This window comes from Nicotiana tomentosiformis, chromosome 8, assembly GCF_000390325.3.
Source record: "Nicotiana tomentosiformis chromosome 8, ASM39032v3, whole genome shotgun sequence".
Classification (NCBI taxonomy): Eukaryota; Viridiplantae; Streptophyta; class Magnoliopsida; order Solanales; family Solanaceae; genus Nicotiana; species Nicotiana tomentosiformis.
Window position 1 is genome coordinate 111,445,516 of NC_090819.1, and position 25,119 is coordinate 111,470,634.

Here is a 25,119-nt window from a genome sequence, read left to right on the forward strand (position 1 = left end):
TGATTTATGAACAGAGTATGATGATAAATTAATTTGGGTGTCTTTGAAGTTTGAAAAAAAAATCCAACAAAGTTACTGAAACAAATCAAAAAAAAAAAAAAAAGAGAAAAAGAAAAGAAGAATATATGTGTATTCTTTTTTGCAATAAAACGAGGGTGTAGAATTGGAACCCTTATAACTAGCTCTGACCTTCTTGCAAAATCAAGCCAGGAAAAAGTTTAGTCACTCTGAATTATCCTTGTATCCTACCGGTCCGTATCCTAACATTACAAGCCAATAAAAGTCCTAAAAAATTCTGAATTCAGCATTGATCAACGTTAGTGGAGATTGACAAGAAAGGCAAGCCTATAGTTTATCGTAAATAATTGATTTTGATATTCTTAAATTTTTTTAAAGTCAAAGAATTCTAGCACTGAGATTGGCAGAGTAAAAATAGAGGTATAAACACAACAAGTTTTTAAAGGTTCAAAAGAATTTTGAAAAGTCGAGTAAATGTCCTTAATTTTTCTTGGGAAGTACGAACGTTGTAAAAGAATTGAAAAAAGTATTATTTATTGCCTTGATCTTCTAAATTCTCTCTCCGAGGACGAGTAAAAGTTTAAGTATGGGAGAATTTGAACCTGATCTTATTCACATAATTTCTCTAATAAAAATATATAAATTATCATGTTTCCTCCATATTCTTAAATTTATTTTGCCGGAATAATTATAGAAGAATTATTGTACGCAACATGAAAGAAGAAAAGCAACAATTCAAGAAAAATACAACAAAGAAGTGTAAGATCGAGCTATGATTCATTAATGTTGTGACAATGCACCAAGTCTCGATTTGCCATGATGAAATTGACGAAATCTAAATTTAGAATGACGAATTCTTATCTCTACACATGCAAAATCAAGATTTGCCATGGAAATCTTGCACCAACTCGAGAAGTGATCATGAAATTTTCTTATATAAGAAGATGTTGCCCGATCAGAAGAGGGCATCGGAGTAAAGAGAAAGTTTAGAGTTAGAAGTATGAATCCAAATTCTTAATAAGCTTCTTTATTTTATTTCTTTCACTAGTATCGAGTTATCTTTTCTTTTAAATCATAATAGTGGTTTAGTAATTGTTTCTAAATAAATTCCAGTGTAGAAAATAACTCTAGTTCCTGCTTTTAATTAAATAGGGAGAATTATTCTTCTTGAATATTACTTTCTATTTTTTTTATTTAATGGACAAGAATATTTCTATTGTTAGTACTAATTCCGGTATGAAGTAACTTTTCTTGTGTTGGGAAAAAGATGGAAGTTAATATTTTTGTATAATAGTAGATATTATTCCTCAAATTCACATGTTTGAGCTGGAACTTTTTATTTAACTTTTATCTGCTTTTACAGTTATACGTTATTTGATTTGTTAATATTTATCTATCTTATACTATATATTAACTATTTATTAATTATGTAATCAAGAGAGGCAGAAGAAATAATATAGATAATTGTAGTACTGATAGATGTTAATATTTATTCAGTAACATCTATCTCTTTTATGTTATAATTAATTGTAACGACCTCACCGGTCGTTTTGAGCTCTAGCGTATCGTTCGGCGGTTTGAGACCTTGAATAGCTTCAATTCAGGTATTATGATTTGTACGTGTGGTTGAAATTGAATTTCGGGAAGTTCAGAGTTGATTCGGATAGAAAATTCTAAATTCGGAAGCTTTAAGTTGGAAGAGTTGACTAAGGTTTGACTTTGAGTAAACGACCTCAGAATCGGGATTTGAAGGTTCCAATAGGTTTGTATGATGATTTCGGACGTGGACATATGTTCGGGTTGAGTATCGGATCTCCCAGAAGCATTTCGACGCTTATTATGGAAAGTTAGCATTTTTGAAAGTTTAAGAATTTCATAACTTTGATTTGAAGTGAACTTTGGTGTTATCAATATCCGTTTGAGTTTACGAGCCTTGGAATAGGTTAGTATTATGATTTATGACTTGTGCGTAAAGTTTGGCGTTATTCCAGAAAGTTTAAGTGTGATTCGGATGCGTTCGACGAAATTTGAATGTTTGAGAGTTTAAGGAAAGGTTTCGATCATCAATTTGTAATTTTGATATTTTTTTGACGTGGTTTGAGGTTTCGACTAAGTCCATATCGTATTTTGGGATGTGTTGGTATGCTTGGACAGGGTCTCGGGGGCCTCGGGTGCGAATCAGATTGGAAACAGATCGAGTTTGGGCTTGAAAGAATTGCTGAGGCAGCTGAGATCTATTGCAATCGCACCTGCGTGGAAAGGGCCGCATGTGCGAGACCACAGAAGCGGGCCTGGTGTCGTAGCAGCGGTTGGGTTTGAGGTTGGTTGGATTCGCAGGTGCTATGTAACGACTCGACTGGTCATTTTGAGAGAATTAGCCCCGAACCTCTATTTATTGCTCCCTCTACTTCAGTTAGTGGTTATGAAACTTGCCGGGAGGATTTATTTTTAGTTCCGGAGTAAAATAGGATACATAGTCCCTAAAATGGAAGCTTAAGTCATAGAAATTGACTGTAGTTCGAACTGTGTGAAGACGACTCCGAAATAGAGTTTTGACGGTTCCTATAGCTCCGCAGGGTAATTTTGGTCTTAGGAGCGTGTTCGGATGTCAAATTGGAGGTCTGTAGGTCATTTTAGTGTTAATTGGCGAAAGTTGGAAATATGAAGATTTTGGGGAAGTTTGACCAGGAGTGGACCTTTTGATATCGGGGACGGATTTCGATTCCGAAAATTAGAATACGTCTATAAGGTCAATAATGACTTGTATGCAAAATTTGAGGTCAATCGGACTTGATTTGATAGGTTTCGACGTCGGATGTAAAAGTTTAAAACTTTGAAGTTCAATAGGCTTGAATCGATATGTAATTCTTGTTTTTAGTGTTGTTTGATGTGAATTAAAGACTCGACTAAGTTTGTGTGATGTTTTAGGACTGGTTGGTATATTTGGTTGAGGTCTCGGGGACCTCGGGTGAGTTTCGGATGGTTAACGGATCATTTTTGGACTTAGAAGATTTTCTGGTGTTGGGCTGGTGCTGGTGTAATCACACCTGTGCAAGGCTGACCGCAGGTGCGAGCTAAGGAGTGCAGAAGCATGATTTGAGGATGTGTCCAGGGATCGCAGGTGCGAGGGAAATGCCGCATCTGCGAGCCCGTAGATGCGCTTGAAGTTTCGCAGAAGCGGAGAGTGAGCTGGGAGGGGGAGTTCGCAGAAGCGCACAATGTTCGCAAGAGCGCACTTGTAGGTACGGCCTTTTGAGTGCAGAAGCGAACCCAAGTGTTTTAAGTCAAGTCAGCAACTGCGATGGAAATTTCGCAGGTGCGACTGTGGGTCTGCAGGTGCGAGATCACTGGGCAGAAAATAGGAAATTACGAGGGTTTGATCTCATTTTTACTTTGGGACTTTGAGAGCTTGGATTTAGGTAATAATTTGAAGGATTTTCAGATAAAACCATTGGGTAATGATTCTTAACTCATTTTAGTTAAATTCCACTAATCTATCGTTAATTTCTTCATTTAATTAAGGATTTGGGTTGAGAAATTTGGGGGGAAAGTTGGAAAGTTCTTCAACCGAATTTTGAGATTTTGATTGAGATTTTGATATCAGATTTGAGTAATTTTAGTATGGGTGAACTCGTGGTTGAATGGGTGTTCGTATTTCGTGGCTTTTATCCGATTCCGAGACGTGGGCCCGGTCGACTTTTTGGGATGATTTTTCGATTCTTTGCTAAAGTCGTAGATTTATGATTTAACTTAGTTTCTTGTAGCTTTATTCATGATATGTAATTGCTTTTGGCTAGATTTGGGCCATTCGGAGTCGGAAAATTGAGGGAAAGGCATTCTTACCGATTAATTTAGCGACATTTGATGTAAGTGACTTGTCTAACTTTGTGGGGGGGGGAGGGGGAATCCCCTTAGGATTTGGTACTGTTGTAACAATTTATGATATGTGAGCGCCGTGTACGCGAGGTAACGAGTGCGTACACGGGCTGGTTATGGAAAATTCGGTTCTTGCTGATTTGTCATCTTTTCAAATACATTAACTGAGTTGTCTTCTTTTAAAATACATTAACTGAGTTGCCTTAGCATATGTAGTGATCATGTTTAGTCTAGCATCACATGTCTACGTGCCTTAACTCTTACTTGCAATTTGTACAATATTCTTAGTTGAATTACCTGCTTTCCTTGATTTGAATTAAATCTTTAACTGTAAGATTCTTGCTGAAAATTTGTGTTTTCCTTCGATTACCTGCTGCATATTTACTTTGGGACTATGTGGCGTTTACTCGGGAGATCCCCCTGTACTGCATAATTACTTTGGGACTACGAGGAATTTACTAGGAAGATCCCATTGTACTGCATATTTACTTTGGGACTACGAGGCACTTACTCAGGAAATCCCCCTTGTCTTGCACATTTACTTTGAGACTATGAAGCAGTACCACGGGAGATCCCCTCTATCTTGCATATTTACTTTGGGACCACGAGGCGGTACCTCGGGATATCCCCCATGTCGTGCATATTTACCTTTGAGACTACGAGCAGGTACCTCGGGTGTGCCCCTGTTCTTTACCTCTATTTATTGTGCTGATATTTTCTGAAACTTCTTATTGTTTAAATTCTCAGTCACTTCAAAATATTATTATATCTTTTGCCTTACTTTTCTTTTAAACCAGTAGGGCCCTGACCTGACCTCATCACTACTCTACCGAGGTTAGGCTTGGCACTTACTGGGTACCGTTATAGCGTACGCATACTATACTCTGCACATCTTCTTGTGTAGATCCAGGTTCTTCCCACCAGACCAGATACCAGTGAGTTGGACCGCACATGGAGACTTCAAGGTATATCTGCCAGCGTCCGCAGACCTCGGATGTCACGACCCAAAATTCACCTAGTCTTGATGGCACCTAACCCAACCCGTCAGGTAAGCCAATTAACCATTATCCAACTTAATGAGATTTATTAAGATAATAAATGATAATACACTGCTTTTATACAAAACTTTCCCAAGGACTAGCAATACAAACCATGAGCTTCTAAGATTAGAATTTACAAAGCTAGTATGAAATAAATATAATATCTGTTCGAAATGTACATAAACAGATTTTTATAAATCTAAGGCTACCATGAATAATAGGCAGCTACGACCGGAACACAGGTACGTCTTCAAATCCAGCTCTCATCGATCACAGCAACATCATCATCCAATATCTGCACGCAAGGTGCAGAAGTGTAGTATGAGTACAACCGACCCCATGTACTCAATAAGTAACAAACCTAACCTTAGGTTGAAAGTAATGACGAGCTTGTACCAAGGTCAGAGTCCAACTCCAATAAACAACAACAATTCATAACAATATAATGTAAAATAACACAAATAATAACTCAATAATAAAATGCTCAGCTTGTATACAGTTCTGGAAAAATAAACATTTTCTTTTTAATTATAACAGTAAAACTAAAATCTTTTGCCGAAAGTCACCGAAATATGAGCAAGTCTAAGATCTATGATTTTTCTCAAAACTTTCAACGGGTAAATGTTTCTTTTCAAATGGAATGAGAAAATGCATATTTATGCCTACATGTCAATATGTATGAGAAGTCATGAATGACGTGATACCGTACAGCATTAGGTAAAATGCATCTTTATGCATGTATGTCAAGTGTGCATGTCGAATGTGATGCAACTCAGTGATAAAACCATATGCATACTCTCGGAGTATCATTTCACTCAGTCCACATATTCACCTAGTCCTCACAATCACTCAATCCTCCCAATTGCTCGACACTCAGCACTCAGCACTCGCACTCAGTAGGTACATGCGCTCACTGGGGGGGTGTACAGACTCTAGAGGGGCTCCTTCAGCCCAAGCACTATAATCTGCATGCACAACTCACGTGCTATAGTATCAATATCTGGATCCGCACGGACAACTCACGTACTGCACGGATAACTCACGTGCTATAGTATCAATATATGGATCGGCACAGACAACTCACGTGCTGCACAGACAACTCACGTGCTATAATAAGCTAATGTGGCCTGCTGCGGCGTGCAGCCCGATTCAATAAATATCCTCACAATAAGGCCCTCGGCCTCACTCAGTCATCAATCTCTCCAGTCTCTCGGGCTCACAATATCATGAAACTAGCCCAAAATGATGATATGATGTATCAATAAATAACAACAGAGACTGAGATATGATATGCAATGAATGAATATGACTGAGTATGAAATTACTGTTTAAATATATAATTTGACAATAGAAATGACCTCAGTAGGTCCCAATAATACCAACATTTGCCTAAGCATGATTTCTAACATGAGTCACAACTCAGTTTCTCTAACACATAAAAATACATGAAAAAGTACAAGTCAATTGACTATACAGCTCTACGGAATCAACCGAGTCTCAATTTCTATGGTGCACGCCCACACGCCCGTCACCTAGCATGTGCGTCACCTCCAAACAATTCACATACCATGTATAATTAGGGTTCATACCCTCAGCTCCAAGATTAGAGATGTTACTTGCCTCGAACAAGATGAATCCACTGCCGAGCAAGCTAAACAATACTCCGAAAATTCCATTTCGCATGTATCAACCTCCATACGCCTTCATATCTTCTCAACTCAAGCCAAACAATTTGTATCTATTCAAAAAACGTGCAAATTAATCAAAATATACTCCAATGCTTACAATTTAACAATTTATAAAATTTTCCAACTCCGCTCGAAAAATCGTTAGTGGGGCTCACATCTCGGAATCCGATGAAACTCACAAAATTTGATAACACATTCAATTACGAGTCCAACCATACTAGTTTTACTCAAATCCAATTCTGAATCGATATTCAAATCCCAAAAAATTGTTTTATGAAATTTCTACAATTTTCCCCAAATTTTCATCTCAAAATACTGATTAAATGATGAAAACAATGATATATTCATATATATTAACCAAATACGAGTTAGAATCACTTACCCCGATGAATTTCTTGAAAATCCCACGAAACATCGCCACAAACCGAGCTCCCAAAGTCCAAATATGAAAAATGAGATGAAACCCTCATTAATATAGTACAAAATCTGATCCCCATTGTGTTGACCGCACATTTTTTGTGCAGCCGCACATCCCAGGTTCTGCGGCCACAATCCAAATTATGCGGCCGCACTTCAGCATCTCCAAAGGGCTATAACTTTCTTTTTTGAATCATCTCCAAATTCTTTGTAGATTAAAAGATATAAGCTTCCGAAGTCGGACCATCAAACTTGTAGAATCTCCTTTATGCGGCCACGAGAGAAATTCTGCGGTCCGCACATTTCTTCTGCGGTCCACACTTTTCCTCTGCGGTCCGCACTTTTACTTTGCCTCAGCACTCCAAAATGTGCCCCATAACATCAGAGTGCCGAAATGCCCAGACTTGCTCAAAACTCACCCCATAACACACCCGGGACCCCGTCCAAATGTACCAACAAGTCCTAAAACACGATACAAACTTAAGCAACCTCTCAAATCACATCAAATAACATAAAAAAACACAAATCACGCTCCAATTCAAGCCTAATGAAAACTAACAATTTCTAACTTCTACCTTCAATGCCGAAACCTATCAAATCAAGTTCGATTGACCTCAAATTTTGCACACAAGTCCGATTGAGGACAGGCACCCGAGTCGCCTGTTACCACACCATCCCTCCAGGAGACTCTAGCCAAATGTTTGAGCATGTTCAGCACCTTAGCTCAGGAAGGGTTGATACCGCTTGCTCCTGCCATATCCCAGGCTGGGGAAGGGGCACATACTCCCGTCGCTGGTACCCCGGAGCAACGGGTTCAGGTGGACCAGTATCCAGAGATTATACTGATACAGCCAGTAGATCCAGTTCAGCCTGAGGTTAGGGCTGCAGCTTCTGAGGTGGAGCAGTTCAGGCTCGAGAGGTACAAGAAGTAACACCCACCTACTTTCAGTGGCCTGGCATCAGAGGATGCCCAGGGTTTTCTTTAGGAGTGATACTGTATTCTCCGTACTATGGGGTTTCTTTCACTACATTCCAGCTTAGAGGAGCGGCCTATCAGTGGTGGTGTGCATACGAGTTGGATAGTCCTGCTAAGGCAGCTTCACTCACTTGGACACAGTTTTCAGATATGTTCTTGAGGGAGTATGTTCCCCAGAGTCTCAGAGATACTTGGCGCACAGTGTTTGAGTAGTTGTATCAGGGTTCTATGACCGTGTCAGAGTATGCGGTCTGATTTAGTGATTTGGCTTAGATGCACAAGCCTTGGTTGCTACTGTTCGAGAGCGTTTATTGAGGGGATCAACCCCAGCATTATATTGAGCATGGCCCGAGAGTTGGATATGGATATTGCATATCAGCATGTAGTGGGGATTGATAGGAGGTTAGATGGCATACTGACTCGGGAGAGAGAGGCCAAGATGTCTCGAGAGCAAGACGCTTACAGTGGTACTCGTGCCCTAACTATAACTCGTTAGGGCTGAGGTTATATGGGCCGCCATGTTCATTCAGCACTTCCAACTGCCAGTGGTGCTCCGACCACTACTAGGCCCCAGGATCCTTATTATGCACCGCCAGTGTCTAGTGTGCCTCATGTACGGGGTGCTTCCAGTGGCCAGTCCAGTCAATCAGGCCCGATCCAGTCACAGTAGCCACGTCCTCCAAGAGCTTGTTTTGAGTGTGGCGATACTCGTCATTTGGTGAGGGATTGCCCCAGATTCAGGAGGGGTGCACCTCCATAGATTTCTTAGGCACCGCGTGCTCCACCGAGTCCTCAGGCTATAATTACAGCACCAGCTACCACCCCACCTGTACAGCCAGCTAGAGGTGGAGGTCGGTCAGGTAGAGGTCACCCTAGAGGGGGAGGCCAGGCCAGATATTACGCCCTTCCTGCTAGGACAGAGGTAGTTGCATCAGATTCTGTTATCATATGTACTGTTCTGGTCTGTCATAGAGATGCATCAGTCTTATTTGATCTATGCTCAATTTATTCCTATGTGCCATCTTATTTTGCTTCGTATTTGGGTGTATCCCGTAATTCTCTGAGTTCACCTGTTTATGTATCTACACCCATTGGTGATTCCATAATTGTTGACCGTGTGTATCAGTCGTGTTTGATTGTTCTTAGTGGTTTTGAGACTAGAGCCAATTTATTATTGCTCAGTATGGTGGATTTCGATGTTATTTTGGGCATGGACTAGTTGTCGCCCTATCACATTTTCCTTTATTATCATTCCAAGATAGTGACGTTGGCTATGCTAGGTCTACCACGACTAGAGTGGAGAGGTACCATGGATAACGTTCCTAGCAGGGTTGTTTCATTTCTAAAATATCAGCGAATGGTTAAGAAGGGGTATGATGCGTATTTGGACTATGTGAGAGATGTTAGTGTTGATACTCCTACTGTCGAGTCAGTTCCGGTAGTGAGGGATTTTGCAGACATATTTCCAGCGGACCTTCTGGGCATGCTGCCCGACAGAGATATTGACTTTGGCATTGATTTGTTACTGGGCATTCAGCCCATTTCTATTCCACCTTATTGTATGGCCCCAGCAGAGTTGAAGGAGTTAAAGGAACAGTTGCAAGAGTTGCTCGATAAGGGCTTCATTCAGCCCAGTGTGTCGCCATGGGGTGCTCCTGTCTTATTTGTGAAGAAGAATAATGGTTCTATGCGAATGTGTATTGATTATCGCCAGTTGAATAAGGTTACACTGAAGAACATATATCCATTGCCATGTATTGATGACCTATTTGATCAGCTTCAGGGTGCCAGAGTGTTCTCTAAGATCGACTTGCATTCAGGCTACCATCAGATGAAGATTCAGAGCAAGATATCCCGAAGACTGCTTTCAAAACTCGGTATGGTCATTACGAGTTCCTTGTGATGTCTTTTGGGCTGACCAACACCCCAACAGTATTCATGCACTTGATGAACAGTGTATTTCAGCCCTATCTTGACTCCTTCGTCATTGTGTTTATTGACAACATTCTAGTGTACTCCTGGAGTCAGGAGGATCATGAGCAACACTTAAGGAATGTGCTTCACACCTTAAGAGAAAAGAAGTTGTATGCAAAATTTTCGAAGCGTGAATTCTTCCTAGATTCTGTGGCATTTTTGTGTTATGTAGTATCAAATGAGGGGATCAAGGTAGACCCGAAGAAGATTGAAGCAGTGTAGACTTGGCCCAGACCAACCTCAGCTACGGAAATCCAAAGTTGTTTTGGCTTGGCGGGGTATTATCGTCGATTTGTAGAGGGTTTCTCTTCTAATGCTGCACCTATGACCAGATTGACCTAGAAGGGTGCTCCATTTAGGTGGACCGAGGAGTGTGAGGAGAACTTTCAAAATATCAAGACTGTTTTGACTACAACCCTAGTGTTAGTGTTGCCTACCGTATCGGGGTCCTATATGGTGTATTGTGATGCGTCGCGCATTGGTCTCAACGAGGTGTTGATGCAGGACAGTAGGATGATCGCTTACACGTCTAGACAGTTGAAGGTGCATGAGAAGAATTGTCTTGTCCACGACCTCGAGTTAGCAGCCATTATTCATGCCTTGAAGATCTGGCGGCACTATTTGTATGGTGTTCCTTGTAAGGTTTTCACCGATCACCGGAGTTTACAGCACCTATTTAAACAAAAGGATCTTAACTTGCGGCAACGGAGGTGGTTGGAGTTGCTTAAGGATTATGACATCACCATTATCTATCATCCGGGAAGGCCAATGTGATGGCCGATGCCTTGAGTCGCAAGGCGGAGAGTTTGGGCAGTTTAGCCTTGGATGTTCAGGCCTTGGCCAACCAGTTCGTCAGATTGGATGTTTTCGAGCCGAGCAGAATTTTGGCTTGTGTGGTTTCTCAGTCTTCTCTTTATGATCGCATCAGGGAGCGTCAGTATGATCACCCCTATCTACTTGTCCTTAAGTACACGGTTCAGCACGGTGATGCCAAAGAAGTCACTATTGGAAATGACGGTGTATTACGGATGCAAGGCAGGCTATATATGCCTAATGTAGATGGTTTGCATGAGTTGATCCTCTAGGAGGCTCACAGTTCACGGTACTCCATTCATCCAGGTGTCGCAAAGATGTATTAGGATTTGAGGCAACACTATTGTTGGAGGTGGATGAAAAAAGATATAGTGGAATATGTAGCTCGTTGCCTAAATTGTCAGCAGGTGAAGTATGAGCATCAACGACCAGGTGGATTGCTCCAGAAGATGGAGATTCCAGAGTGAAAATGGGAGCGGATCACTATGGATTTTGTTGTTGGGCTCCCACGGACTCAGAAGAAGTTCGATGCGGTTTGGGTGATTGTGGATAGATTGACCAAGTCAGCTCATTTCATTCTTGTGGTCACTACTTACTCTTCGGAATAGCTGGCTCAGGTTTACCTCTATGATATTGTCAGGCTTCATGGCGTACCAGTATCTATCATCTCTGATCGGGGTATGCAGTTTACATCACGGTTCTGGAGAGTCGTACAATATGAGTTGGGTACTCGCGTGGAGTTGAGTACATCATTTCACCCTCAGACGGAAAGACAGTCTGAGCGCACTATTCAGATATTGGAGGATATGCTTCGTGCGTGTGTGATTGATTTTGGGGGCGCTTGGGATCAGTTCTTGTCCCTTACAGAGTTTTCCTACAACAATAGTTATCAGTCGAGCATTCATATGGTGATGTATGTGGCTTTGTATGGTAGACGGTGTCGGTCTCCAGTGGGTTGGTTCGAGCTGGGCGAGGCTAGGATATTGGGTACAGACTCGGTTCAGGATGCCTTGAAGAAAGTTAAATTGATTCAGGATCGACTTCGTACAGCCCAGGCATAAGAGTTATGCGGATGGGAAGGTTCGTGACATTGCATTCAGCGTTGGGGAGCGAGTTTTTCTCTAGGTTTCGCCCATGAAGGGTGTTATGAGGTTCGAAAAAAAGGGCAATTTGAGCCCTAGGAATATCGGGCCTTTTGAGATTCTTGAGATGGTTGGAGAGGTGGCTTACAGACTTGCACTGCCACCTAGTCTCTCTGCAGTTCATCCCGTATTTCATGTTTCCATTATCCAGAAGTATCACGGCGATCCGTCTCATGTGTTAGACTTCAGCTCAGTCTAGTTGGACAAGGACCTATTTTATGTGGAGGATCCAATGGCCATTTTGGACTGGCAGGTTCGAAAGTTAAGGTCGAAGAGCATCGCTTCGGTGAAGGATCAGTGGAGGGGTCATCCGGTCGAGGAGGCGACTTGGGAGACCGAGCATGATATGCATAGCCGTTATCCTCATTTGTTCACCACTTCATGTATGTCTATATACTCGTTCGAGGGCAAACGTTCATTTTAAGAGAGGGAGGATGTAACGACCCCGCCGGTCGTTTTGAGAGAATTAGCCATGAACCCTTATTTATTTCTCCCTCTACTTCAGTTAGTGGTTATGTAACTTTCCGGGAGGATTTGTTTTTGGTTTCTGAGTGAAATAGGACACATAGTCCCTAAAATGGATGCTTAAGTTATAGGAATTGATCGTAGTTCGAACTGTGTGGAGATGACTCCGAAATGGGGTTTTGATGGTTCCAATAGCTCCGTAGGATGATTTTGGTCTTAGGAGCGTGTTCGGATGTCGAATTGGAGGTCCGTAGGTAATTTTAGCGTTAATTGGCGAAAGTGAAAATAGGATGATTTTTGAGAAGTTTGACCGGGAGTGGACCTATTGATATCGGGGTCGAATTCCTATTCCGGAAGTTGGAATAGGTCCGTAAGGTAATGACTTGTGTGCAAAATTTAAGGTCAATCGGACTTGATTTGATAGGTTTCAGTGTAGGATATAGAAGTTTGAAACTTTGAAGTTCAATAGGCTTGAATCAATATGCAATTCGTGTTTTTAGCGTTGTTTGAAGTGATTTAAAGTATCGACTAAGCTTGTGTGATGTTTTAGGACTGGTTGGTATATTTGGTTGAGGTCTCGGGGGCCTCGGGTGAGTTTCAGATGGTTAACGGATCATTTTTGGACTTAGAAGATTTTCTGTTGATGGGTTGGTTCTGGTGTAATCGCACCTGCACAAGGCTAACTGCAGAAGTGAGCTAAAAAGTGCAGAAGCGGGATTTGAGGATGTGGCCAGGGATCGCAGGTGCAAGGGAAATGCCGCATATACGATTCCGCAGATGCACTTGAAGTTCCGCAGAAGCGGAGAGTGAGCTGGGAGGGGGAGTCCACAGAAGCAGACAATGTTCGTAGGAGCGCACTCGCAGGTGCGGCCTTTTGAGCGTAGAAGCAGACCCATGTGTTTTAAGTCAAGTCCGCACCTTCGATGGAAGTTCCATAGGTGCAGCGTCGCAGGTGTGACTATGGGTCCGCAGGTGCGAGATCACTGGGCAGAAAAGGGGAAATTACGAGGGTTTGATCTCATTTTCACTTTGGGACTTTGAGAGCTCGGATTTAGGTGATTATTTGAAGGATTTTCAGAGGAAACCATTGGGTAATGATTTTTAACTCGTTTTTGGTTAAATTCCACTAATCTATCATTAATTTCTTCATTTAATTAAGGATTTGGGTTGAGAAATTTGGGGGAAAAGTTGAAAAGTTCTTCAACCGCATTTTGGGATTTTGATTGAGATTTTGATATCGGATTTGAGTAATTTTGGTATGGGTGAACTCGTGGTTGAATGGGTGTTCGTATTTTGTGGCTTTTACCTGATTCCGAGACGCGGGCCCAAGTCGACCTTATGGGGCAATTTTTCGATTCTTTGCTAAAGTCATAGATTTATGGTTTAAATTTGTCTTTTGTAGCTTTATTCATGATATGTAATTTCTTTTGGCTAGAGGTAATTGACTTGTCTAACTTTGTGTGAGGGAAATCCCCTTAGGATTTGGTACTGTTGTAACAATTTGTGATATGTGAGCGCCGTGTACGCGAGGTGACGAGTGCGTACACGGGCTGATTATGGAAAATTCAGTTCTTGCTGATTTGTCATCTTTTCAAATACATTAACTGAGTTGTCTTCTTTTAAAATACATTAATTGAGTTGCCTTATCATATATAGTAATCATGTTTAGTCTAGCACCGGATGTCTACGTTCCATAACTCTTACTTGCAATTTATGCAACATGCTTAGTTGAATTACCTGCTTTTCTTTATTTGAATTAAATCTTTAACTGTAAGATTCTTGCTGAAAATTTGTGTTTTCCTTCGATTACCTGCTGCATATTTACTTTGGGACTATGAGGCATTTACTCTGGAGATCCCCATATACTGCATAATTACTTTGGGACTATGAGGCATTTACTAGGAAGATCCCACTGTACTGCATATTCACGTTGGGACTACAATGCATTTACTCAGGAGATCCCCCTTGTCTTGCACATTTACTTTGAGACTACGAAGCAGTACCTCGGGAGATCCCCTCTATCTTGCATATTTACTTTGGGACTACAAGGCGGTACCTCGAGAAATCCCCCATGTCGTTCATATTTACATTTGGGACTATGAGGCGATAACTCGGGAGCGCCCCTGTTCTTTACCTCTATTTACTGTGCTGATATTTTTTTAAACTTCTTATTGTTTAAATTCTCAGTCAGTTCAAATTATTATATTTTTTGCCTTACTTTTCTTTTAAACCAGTAGGGCCATGACCTGACCTCATCACTACTCTACCGAGGTTAGGCTTGGCACCTACTACGTACCATTGTGGCGTACTCATAATACACTCTGCACATCATTTTATGCAGATCCAGGTTCTTCCCACCAGACCAGATACCAGTGAGTTAGACCACACATGGAGACTTCAGGGTATATCTGCCAGCGTCCGCAAACCTCGGATTCCCCCTCTATCCTTACTATGTTGTTTTCCTTATTTTCTTTAGACTCAAATGCATAGAGATACTTAGTATTTGCTCTTAGAAGCTTGTGACTTATTTCCACCAGGTTTTGGGAGTTGTAATTATTGAATGGCAGTTTTATATTTATATATCATGTGTTGAGATTGGAGTTAAAATTATTATTCATTGATTCCGCAAATTGTTAGGCTTACCTAGTCTTGAAGACTAGGTGTCATCACAACAACCTACGGAGGAAAAATGGGGTCATGACATGCGTGGACTTTACCGCACCTGCGGGCACGCAGGTGCGGGCTGTGGAGCGCAGAAGCAGAAGTGGTCTGGGGCTGGAAGATTGCAGGTGCGGATGTTATAGCGCACTTGCAGAGCCGCAGGTACGGTCTTGGTCGCGCAGGTGCGGAAAGTTGCTCGAGCTAGGGAGTCTGTAGATGCAGACAGTTTCCGTAGAAGCGGATGTGCATCTGTGATTGAGGGCCACAGAAGTGGAAACCTGGCATCCTAGGGAAAAGTCGCATCTGCGAAGTAGCTTCCGCAGAAGATGAGCCTCAAAAGCACAAAGAGTTCCGCAAATGCGGAAAATCAACTGAGTAATATATATGCTAGCTCATGCGGGATTTGCTCATTTCATCTCATTTTTCTCTCTTGGAGCCGACTTTGGGGCAATTTTGGGGATCTATTTCATCCACCTCTAGGGGGTAAGTGTTTCTACACCAATTTTGAATATATTGCATGAACACATATGGAATTTTAACATGGAAATTGGTACAAATTGGGGGATTTTGAAAGAAACCTAGAATTTGGTAATTTGAATTTTTGACCACGAAATTTGACATGGAATTGGGAATAAATTATATATTTGAGTTCGCAATGTTATGGGTAATGATTATCTTTGAAATTTTTGGAATTCAGGCACGTGGACCCGAAGATTGACTTTATTGACTTTTCGAGAGGAGTTGGGAATTGTTATAAGTTGATTAATTATGGGTAATAGGGTATATATTTATGGATTTGCACATTTGTTTGACTATTTTTGGAGAGACGGGCATCGGTTTGAGGTGTTTGAGAGGTGTTGGAGCCGGTTATGGAACTTCAGAGCGAGGTAAGTCTCTTGTCTAACTCTCTGAGGAGGAAACTACCCCTAGGTGATGTATTTGATATGTGCTACTTGTTGCAGGGGCTACGTACGCACAAAATGATGGGAGTCCATACGCAGCTAAATTCATGTTATTGTCCAGGTAGACTTAGGTTCACACCATGCTATAACTGTACTATTTGAGTTGTCCCTTGACTATTAAATTCATTTATTTTACATTACGACTTGAGACTAGACTTGCATAGAGTGATAGGCTTGCTATTGTAGAGATTTGACAGGCCTCATGTTAGCCGCGGAATAATTATACTCCTCTTTCAAATTTCTCCTGCGCTATGCATTTTCATCAAAACGTTTTCCTTAAAGTTCATAACTCGCAAAGCTTCTTATTCTAATGAGATCGGGTCGTTCGCCTTGGTAGTGTAATAGATACATCTATGGTTCGTGTCGTTCGACCCTCGGCAGTGCGCAAATTATGGTGGGATCGATTCGTGCGCCTCGGCAGTGCGCACATTATGTTCATGTGTTATTATCGCACGGTGCTGGTCTAATGGTAGGGTGCTTGTTATGTGTTGAGACAGTGAATGACTTTAAAGGAGGTTTTCTCAGTGCATGATTTAATTCCAACAGAGGAAAGGCAATCGAACTATGGATGTTCAGGCTTTGGTTGATGGAGTAACGAGATTTTAGATTTTCGAGCGTAGTGAATTTTCATTGTCATGCGGTGTCGTCGTCCTTGTTTGAACGCATTAAGGTTCTTCGGTGTTATGGTCTTCTTTGATTTGCCTTTGGGCAGGGTGTGGTGAAATAGTGTCTAAGAAGCGGTTGTCAGAGATGGCGGTGTGTACCGATTTCAGAATCGAATCAGTGTTTCAAATGCTGATGGCTCGAGAGAGACGATCTTCGAGGAGGCTTAGAGTGAGTAGCAATTTATTAGTCCATGTGCTACAGAGATGAATTTTGATTTGATGCAACCTTTGGGTAGCGAAGGATGAGGAAGGACATGGTGAGAGGTGTCTCGCGGTGGTTGAATTGCTAGCAGGACAAGTATGAAATGCAGAGATCAGGGAGTTGCTTAAAGGAGATGGTTTAACCAAAGTGGGAGTGGCATAGTAGCATATGGATTCTGTGGTAGGATAGCCACACGCCTTGAGAGGAGTTTAGAGCAATTTGGGAAATATGGTGGACAGTGCCTATGTCAACGAATTTTATTTGGAATGGTGCTACTGTGTTGAGGAAAATTGAGTATGGCAAAGCGGAGTTGGCTTGAAATGAATAGGGGTGTAAAAGCTTGATTACTGTTTTTGGATGCAACGTGACTTCGAGTTTGGAACGTATTGTCGGACTTTCAGTTGATGTCAATGGAGAAGGAACAGACTTGTACAGCTGGTGGGCGAGCATGGGCTCAGGAGGGTTTACTGAATGCGTGGTAGTTGTACCTAGTGCAGCGTCGTTGCAAGACGTCGGCATGGAATTTTCACAGGTGGGTTATCTCCTGCGAGCAGGTTAGCGATTTTGTTATTTTGATAAAGTTTCCACGAGGAGTTCTAATTACTACCCGACATAAGGTCAAATATATGATCGTGGCCAATAATTCGAAATGTTCATGAGAAGTTTAACAAGAGATTTTGAGGAATTTGGCGGGTTAAAAGTGCAAGATCATGGTAATTGAGAAGGAGGAATCTTTGTGGGTTCTAGGTTTATGTAATTGTAGCTTAAAGCTAAGTGGGGGAGCATCACCGTCTATGATTGGATCGCGTGGTTGTCTGCTTGTGCGGTTTCTAGTTATCATTGCATTGGTGGGTTATTATGGATAAGAAAAAGAAAATATCAGGGGTAGTTCGAGCAAAGAGCTTGTCAAATGTGTGCTATATTTTGCCTTACCTATTCATGTTCAGCTTTTTGGAAGACGCAGTTGATGCTTCTTGTGGATGTGATGTACAAGGAAAATAATTCATCTGGTTGCTTCTTTGGGAGTGTTCATATGCTAATAGAGTGTTGGAGTTTGATTATACACGGGACCACGTCAGAGTGGGTGACTCCAAATAGTGGATCTAATGGGTTCAAGTATGTAAGCGTTGTGTCTAAGGATTTTGGGTTCGTTGTGTGGCTAGAGATCGAGTTTTTGTAGTGGGTTTTGAGACAAATCTCGTGATTTGGGTCACTCGGGATGAGTGTTGATCGAGTTTCGATATATTTTTGAATGAAACTACTATTATTTCTAAGGCAGGTCAAGAGTAAATCGGAGGAAGTTGGGTCGGTTGGTAATGGTTTGAACCAACGTGATTGAGGCTATGATCAATTCTTTCAGCATGTTAGTGTTATACAGGTGATTTGTGGCGGTACGTGCGGGCTTAACAGCCGTCGAAATTTGATTGACTTGGGGAGGTATTTGATTCTAATGGCCTTGTTATGTGTAAATAGATCCCAGAGGAATTATGACGGTTTAGACCATGACTCGAGGTTTTTATTCTCTACGGTTATGCGAATTCAGTTGCGTGTTGCAATGGTTCTTCCGAAATGGGTTGAGTGGAAGGGATTCTAGCCAATGAAGTGTTCAATCTACTAGTAGTTTAGGGGTTATAATGAATTTTTGTACTCTCGCGTAGCGGCACGATAGGTGCAGTGAGCGGCATGGGAATTGGAAGTTGAGGATCAAGGTTGCAGTTCGGAGTTGACAAAAATGTCACGAGCTTGGATGAACATGGAAGAATTCAGATGTTCAAAGTAAGCTGGCATTTTCTTTAGTGTCACCTAAGAACGGTGTCCTGTGTAAGAGGATTTGTACATTGATTTGCTGACTCTTGGTTGGGTTTACAGAAATAGTACGGTTGGTGGTGTGGAGGTGCATATTTTGCTACCTGGTGCGGAAGGTCGTGGGAGCGTATCCCGCGGGAACATTGTATAAGTTTGACATATTAGTCACTTGATTGTTAAAGAATGAAACCAAGCATGGAGATTATGGTACTATCGTTAATGTGAGAGTTTATGCCTGGAAGATGCTCCATTACTTTGGTTGTGAACTGTGGGAGTTTGTTTCGGATTGAGACGGCTTGATTATTCGCACATGTGTTGTGATCCCGTGTAGCTTATGGTGTTATATGAGCATGATGGTTCTCGAGGTGCAGGTCATTTATCTCACCTTAGTTGTGCTTGGGTTTTGTAGTGTATGGCGCTATCCGTCTCCCCAGGGCTGTATTTTTGCACTTGGCGTGCTTGTGGTCGATATTCAGTACTTTGTAGGTATAAGCATTATGGCTTGATGAGTTATCCTTATTTATTGTTATGTGTGGATCGGGTGGCACGCCTCCACGGGTATCTTATTTTGATTGGGTTGCACGCCGTAACAGTGAGATGATAAGTACGGTTCCCTATATCTATTCTTGTGTATTTTGTTTCTCATTCTCTAAGAAGGGTTCATAGCGTCTGTTTGACCGTCTTATTTGTTACGCGGGCTGGATAGTTCATTTCTAGAGTTTGTTTTTCCTTATATATCGCATTCGAGTTTGTAGTTTGTTGGCACATTGTTGGCGTCATATGAGATTTTTGGCAGTGTTTGAGATGGCTTATTGCGTGAACAGCTTGTATTGGGTGAGATGAGGTTATTGGACCTCGGATCAGTGCGATCGGAGTTATGTAGGGTATATTAAAGAGCAAATATCATTATTTAGTTCAGAATGAGGTAATGGTCCTTGTCAGGAGGAGATACTCCATGATTTGTTGATTCGACAGGTGGTTATTAGTTTCTACACATGTCTTCCATTGTGGCAGTAGTACGAGAGTTGGAACAAGGCTTATATGTGTTATGAGGTGTATTGTAGGCACCAGGTTCGTGGAATTGCAGTTATTATTGTCGGAGCATGTTATTATGGGCAACCAACTTATGTGGTGCATTGTGTGATTTTAGCATAGGTGCATGATCATGTTTGGGTACAGTGTGTAGTGATTGATACAGTGTTCGTATGTTAGGATCAAGTCTTGTAGAGAAATTCGGAGGTTGGAATTTGGTTCTAAGGCTTTCTGACCAAATAAAAGAGAGGATCTTCAGTATGGCTTGAGCTAATGTGCTCAACTGGGTTGTGGTGGTACGGGTAGGTGCACGAGGTGTTAAACAATGATTTTGGACAACTATGGAACAGTTCTTGGCACGTTAGAGGACGAATATATGTTTAAGTAGGGGAGAATATAACGACCCGAACGGTTGTTTTGAGCTCTAGCGCGTCGTTCGGCGGTTTGAGGTCTTGAGTAGCTTCACTTCAGGTATTATGACTTGTACGTGTGGTCGGAATTGAATTTCGGGAAGTTCGGAGTTGATTCGGATGGAAAATTCTAAATTCGGAAGCTTTAAGTTGGAAGGGTTGACTAAGGTTTGACATTGAGTAAAAGACCTCGGAATCAGGATTTGAAGATTCCAATAGGTTCGTATGTTAATTTCGGACGTGGGCGTATGTTCGGGTTGAGTATTGAGTCACCCGGAAGCATTTCGGCGCTTATTATCTAAAGTTAACATTTTTGAAAGTTTAAGAATTTCTTAAGTTTGATTTGAAGTGGACTTTGTTGTTATCGATGTCCATTTGACGTTTCGAGCCTTGGAATAGGTTTGTATTGTGATTTATGACTTATGCGTAAAGTTTGGCGTCATTCCGGAAAATTTAAATGTGATTCGAACGCGTTCGGCGAAGTTTGAATGTTTGAGAGTTTAAATAAAGGTTCCGATCGTCAATTCGTAATTTTGATGTTGTTTGGCGTGGTTTGAGGTTTCGACTAAGTCCATATCATCTTTGGGATATGTTGGTATGCTTGGACGGGTTCCCAAGGGCCTCGGGTGAAAATCCGATTAGGAAAAAATCGAGTTTAGGCTTGGAAGAATTGCTAAGGCAGCTGGGATCCGGTGCAATCGCATCTGCGTGGAAAGGGCCGCAGGTGCAAGACCACAGAAGCAGGCCTGGTATTGCAGAAGCGGTTGGGTTTGAGGTTGGTTGGATTCGCAGGTGCGAGGACTTTACCACACCTGCGGGCGCGCATGTGCAAGCGGAGGAGCGCAGAAGCGGAAGTGATCTGGGGCAAGGAAGATCGTAGGTGCGGATGTTGTAGCGCACCTGCGAAGCTACATGTGTGGTCGTGGTCGCGCAGGTGCGGAAGGCTGCTCAAGCTAGGGCATCCGCAAATGCTGGCGGTTTCAGCAGAAGCGGATGTGCATCTGCGATTGAGGGCCGTAAAAGTGTAAAGCTGGCATCTTGGGAGAAAGCCGCATCTGCGAGGTAGCTTCCCTAGAAGCAGATCCGCAAAAGCGCAAGGAGTTCCGCAGATGCGGAAAATCGACTCGGCAAAATATATATGCTAGCCAATGCAGGATTTTCTCATTTCATCTCATTTTTCTCTCTTGGAGCCGACTTTGGGGCTGTTTTGGGGAGCTATTTCATCTACCTCTTGGGGGTAAGTGTTTCTAAACCACTTTTGATTATATTTCATGAACACATATGGAATTTTAACATGGAAATTGGTAGAAATTGGGAGATTTTGAAAGAAACCTAGAATTTGGTATTTTGGATTTTTACCACAAAATTGGACATGGAATTGGGAATAAATTATATATTTGAGTTCGTAATGTTATGGGTAATGATTATCTTCAAAACATTTCGGAATCCGGCCACGTGGCCCCGAAGGTTGACTTTATTAACTTTTCGAGCGCAGTTGGGAATTGTTATAAATTGATTAATTATGGGTAATAGGGTATATATTTTTGGATTTGCACATTTGTTTGACTAGTTTTGGAGAGACGGGCATCGGTTTGAGGTGTTTGAGAGGTGTTGGAGTCGGTTATGGAACTTCGGAGCGAGGTAAGTCTTCTGTCTAACTCTGTGAAGGGGAAACTACCCCTAGATGATGTATTTGATATGTGCTACTTGTTGCGGGGGCTACATACGCACGAGGTGACGGGAGTCCATACGCAGCTAAATTCATGTTATTGTCCGGGTAGACTTAGGTTCACACCATGCTATAACTGTACTATTTGAGTTGTCCCTTGCTTATTAAATTCCTTTATTTTACATTACGACTTGAGATTAGACTTGCGTAGAATGATAGACTTGATATTGTAAAGTTTTGACGGGCCTCATGTTTGCCGCCGAATAATTGTACTCCTCTTACGAATTTCTCCCGCGCTATCCGTTTTCATCGAAAAGGTTTCCTTAAAGTTCATAACTAGCACGTTTATTCGTGAATGGGGTCAAGGTCCTGTTAAAGCTTCTTATTCTAATGGGATCAGGCCGTTTGCCTTGGCAGTGTAATTGATACATCTATGGTTCATGTTGTTCGACCCTCGGCAGTGCGCACATTATGATGGGATCGGGTCGTTTGACTCGGCAGAATTTTGTATCACACTCTCATGGGGGCGGGTTGTTCGCCTCGACAATATAATAGATGTATCTATGGTTCATGCTGTTTGACACTCGACATTGCATATATTATGATGGGATCGGGTCGAACACCTTGGCATTTCTATAAAATACTCTTATGAAATCGTGCGTAATGTTTGACAAGAAACCAGTGTTTCTGTGAGTTTTCCTGATTTGAACTGTGAAGACCTATATGGTGAGGTCTGTTATATATACTCTGATTGAGGAGGTAATTGCTTAGTGAGATCTTGAGTTTACCGTTTAGAGGAGGATTGAACCGTGTATTAATATTTGTTCATACCGTTTATCTGCTCTGCCCCATATTTATTTACTTCTTATTGTACCTGTCTTATTGGACCACTAGTAAGTGTCGATGTCGACCCCTCGTCACTACTTCTCTGGGGTTAGGCTAGATACTTACTAGGTACACGTTGATTTACGTACTCATGCTACACTTGCTGCACTTATTGTGCAGGTATATATATATTTCTGGTGGTCCTCTGGGTGCAGAGGCGCGGCAGTTGCAGGTACTTTACGGTAAGCTGCATTCTATGTTACGATCTGCAGCATAAAGAGTCTCCATCAGAGTTATTTATATTCTCCTGTCTAACTTGTATTCCAGACAGATATTGTATTTTATTATATTTCCTAGTTAATGCTCACGCATTTGTGACACCGGGTTTTGGGGGTTCCTACTTGTTGTTCGTTATTGTAGTTCACAAAATTATTATCATTTTACCCTGTAAATTCGATTTTATACTATTTAATTAATGGAGATTATGATTTCAAAAGTAATAAAATGAGTAATTAAGTTGATCAATCACTGTTGAATTGCATGACGGTGGCGTTAGGCCCCATCACGACCATTAGTGGATTTTGGATCGTGACATTAATTTTACACTTATTTGTAATCGAGATGGGCGAATAGTGTAATAATCAGTTATAACAAGTAGGGTTACCGAAAAAGACTTGCTAACAAGAGCATGTTTGTAACGACCCGGCCGGTTGTTTTGAAAATAACAGCCCCGATCCCCTATTTATTGTTTCCCCATACCTTTTTCTGCTTATGTGACTTGCCGGGAGGTTTTGTTTTGGGTTCGGAGTGTTTTGGACACTTAGTCCCTAAAACGGGAGCTTAAGTATTAGAATTTTGACCATAGTCGGAACTATGTGAAGACGACTCTGAAATGGAGTTCCCTCAATTCCGTTATCTCCGTTAGGTGATTTTGGACTTAGGGGCGTGTCCAGATTGTTTTGGAGGTCCGTATCTTATTTAGGCTTGAAGTGGCGAAAGTCAAATTTTTGGAGTTTTGGACCAGTAGTGGAAATTTTGATATCGGGATCGGAATTCTATTCCGTAAGTTGGAGTAGGTCCGTAATATCGAATATTACTTGCGTGAAAAATTTAGGGTCAATCGGACGTGGTTTGATAGGTTTCGGCATCAGTTGTAGAATTTTGAAGTTTCAAGTTCTTTAACTTTGAATTGGAGGTGATTCATGATTTTAGCGTTGTTCGATGTGATTTGAGGTCTCGACTAAGTTTGTATGGTGTTTTAGTATTGGTTGGTATGTTTGGTCGAGGTCTCGGGGGGCTCGGGCGTGTTTTGGATGCTCAACGAGTCATTTTTGGACTTAAGGAGTTGGCAGTTATTGTTGGTGTTCTACAGCTGATTTTCCTTCATCGCGATCGCGTAGAGTAATTGGGAGACCATCTGGGTCATCTCTTCGTGTTCGCCAAGAATGGGATGCGATCGCGTAGGTTCGTCAGGTTATGCATCACGAACGCGTGGGCTAGGCTGCGTTCGCGAAGAAGAAATAAGGCAGCAGTGGAATTGGGTGTTGTTCTTCGCGATCGCGTGAGGTCAGTCACGATCACGTAAGTCTGAGGAGCTATTTCATCGTGTTCGCATGGAGAGTTACGCGTTCGCGTAGAGTAAAATTATGGTGCAGTGAAGTTGTTCTTCGAGATCGCGAGGGTGTTTCCGCGATCACGATTAAGGAAAAATATCTGGGCAGAATTAAAGTTCAAAATCGAGGGTTTTGGGTTCATAACTCAAAATTTTGATTGAGAGCTCGGTAGAAGGCGAAATTTGGAGAGATTTTCGGAGGAAGTTTTTGGGTAATGATTCTTAACTCCTTTATGGTTATATTCCACTAATATATGCTTGAATTCATCGTTTAAATTCGGATTTGGGGTGAAAATTTGAGAAAATTTAAGAAAAGTTCTTAGGCCGAATTTGGGGTTTTGATCGAGATTTTTGTATCGGATTTGAGTAATTTTGGTACGAGTGAACGCGTGAGTGAATGGGTGTTCGTATTTTGCGACTTTTACCCGATTCCGAGACATGGGCCCCACGGGTAATATTTGAGTTAATTTCGGATTTTTTGTTAAAATGCTGATTTCATTAATTAGATGAGTCTATTATGGTTCTATTTATGATATGTAATTGTTTTTGGCTAGATTTGGGCCATTCGGAGCCGGATATTCGTGGGAAAGGCATTGTGACCGATTGATTGTGCTTGGTTCGAGGTAAGTGGCTTGCCTAACTTTGTGTGGGGAAAATCTCCTTAAGATTTGGAACTATTGTGATATGTGAGCGCCGTGTACGTGAGGTGATGAGTACATACACGGGCTAGTTGTGGAAAACCCGATTTTCTTACTGAGCAGCAACCTGTTTTCCTCTTATTTTGAGTTACACCATTTTAATGAGTATTAATCTATTTTCATTATTAATTGAGTTATTTCTAATATATGTAGCTATCATGTTTAATC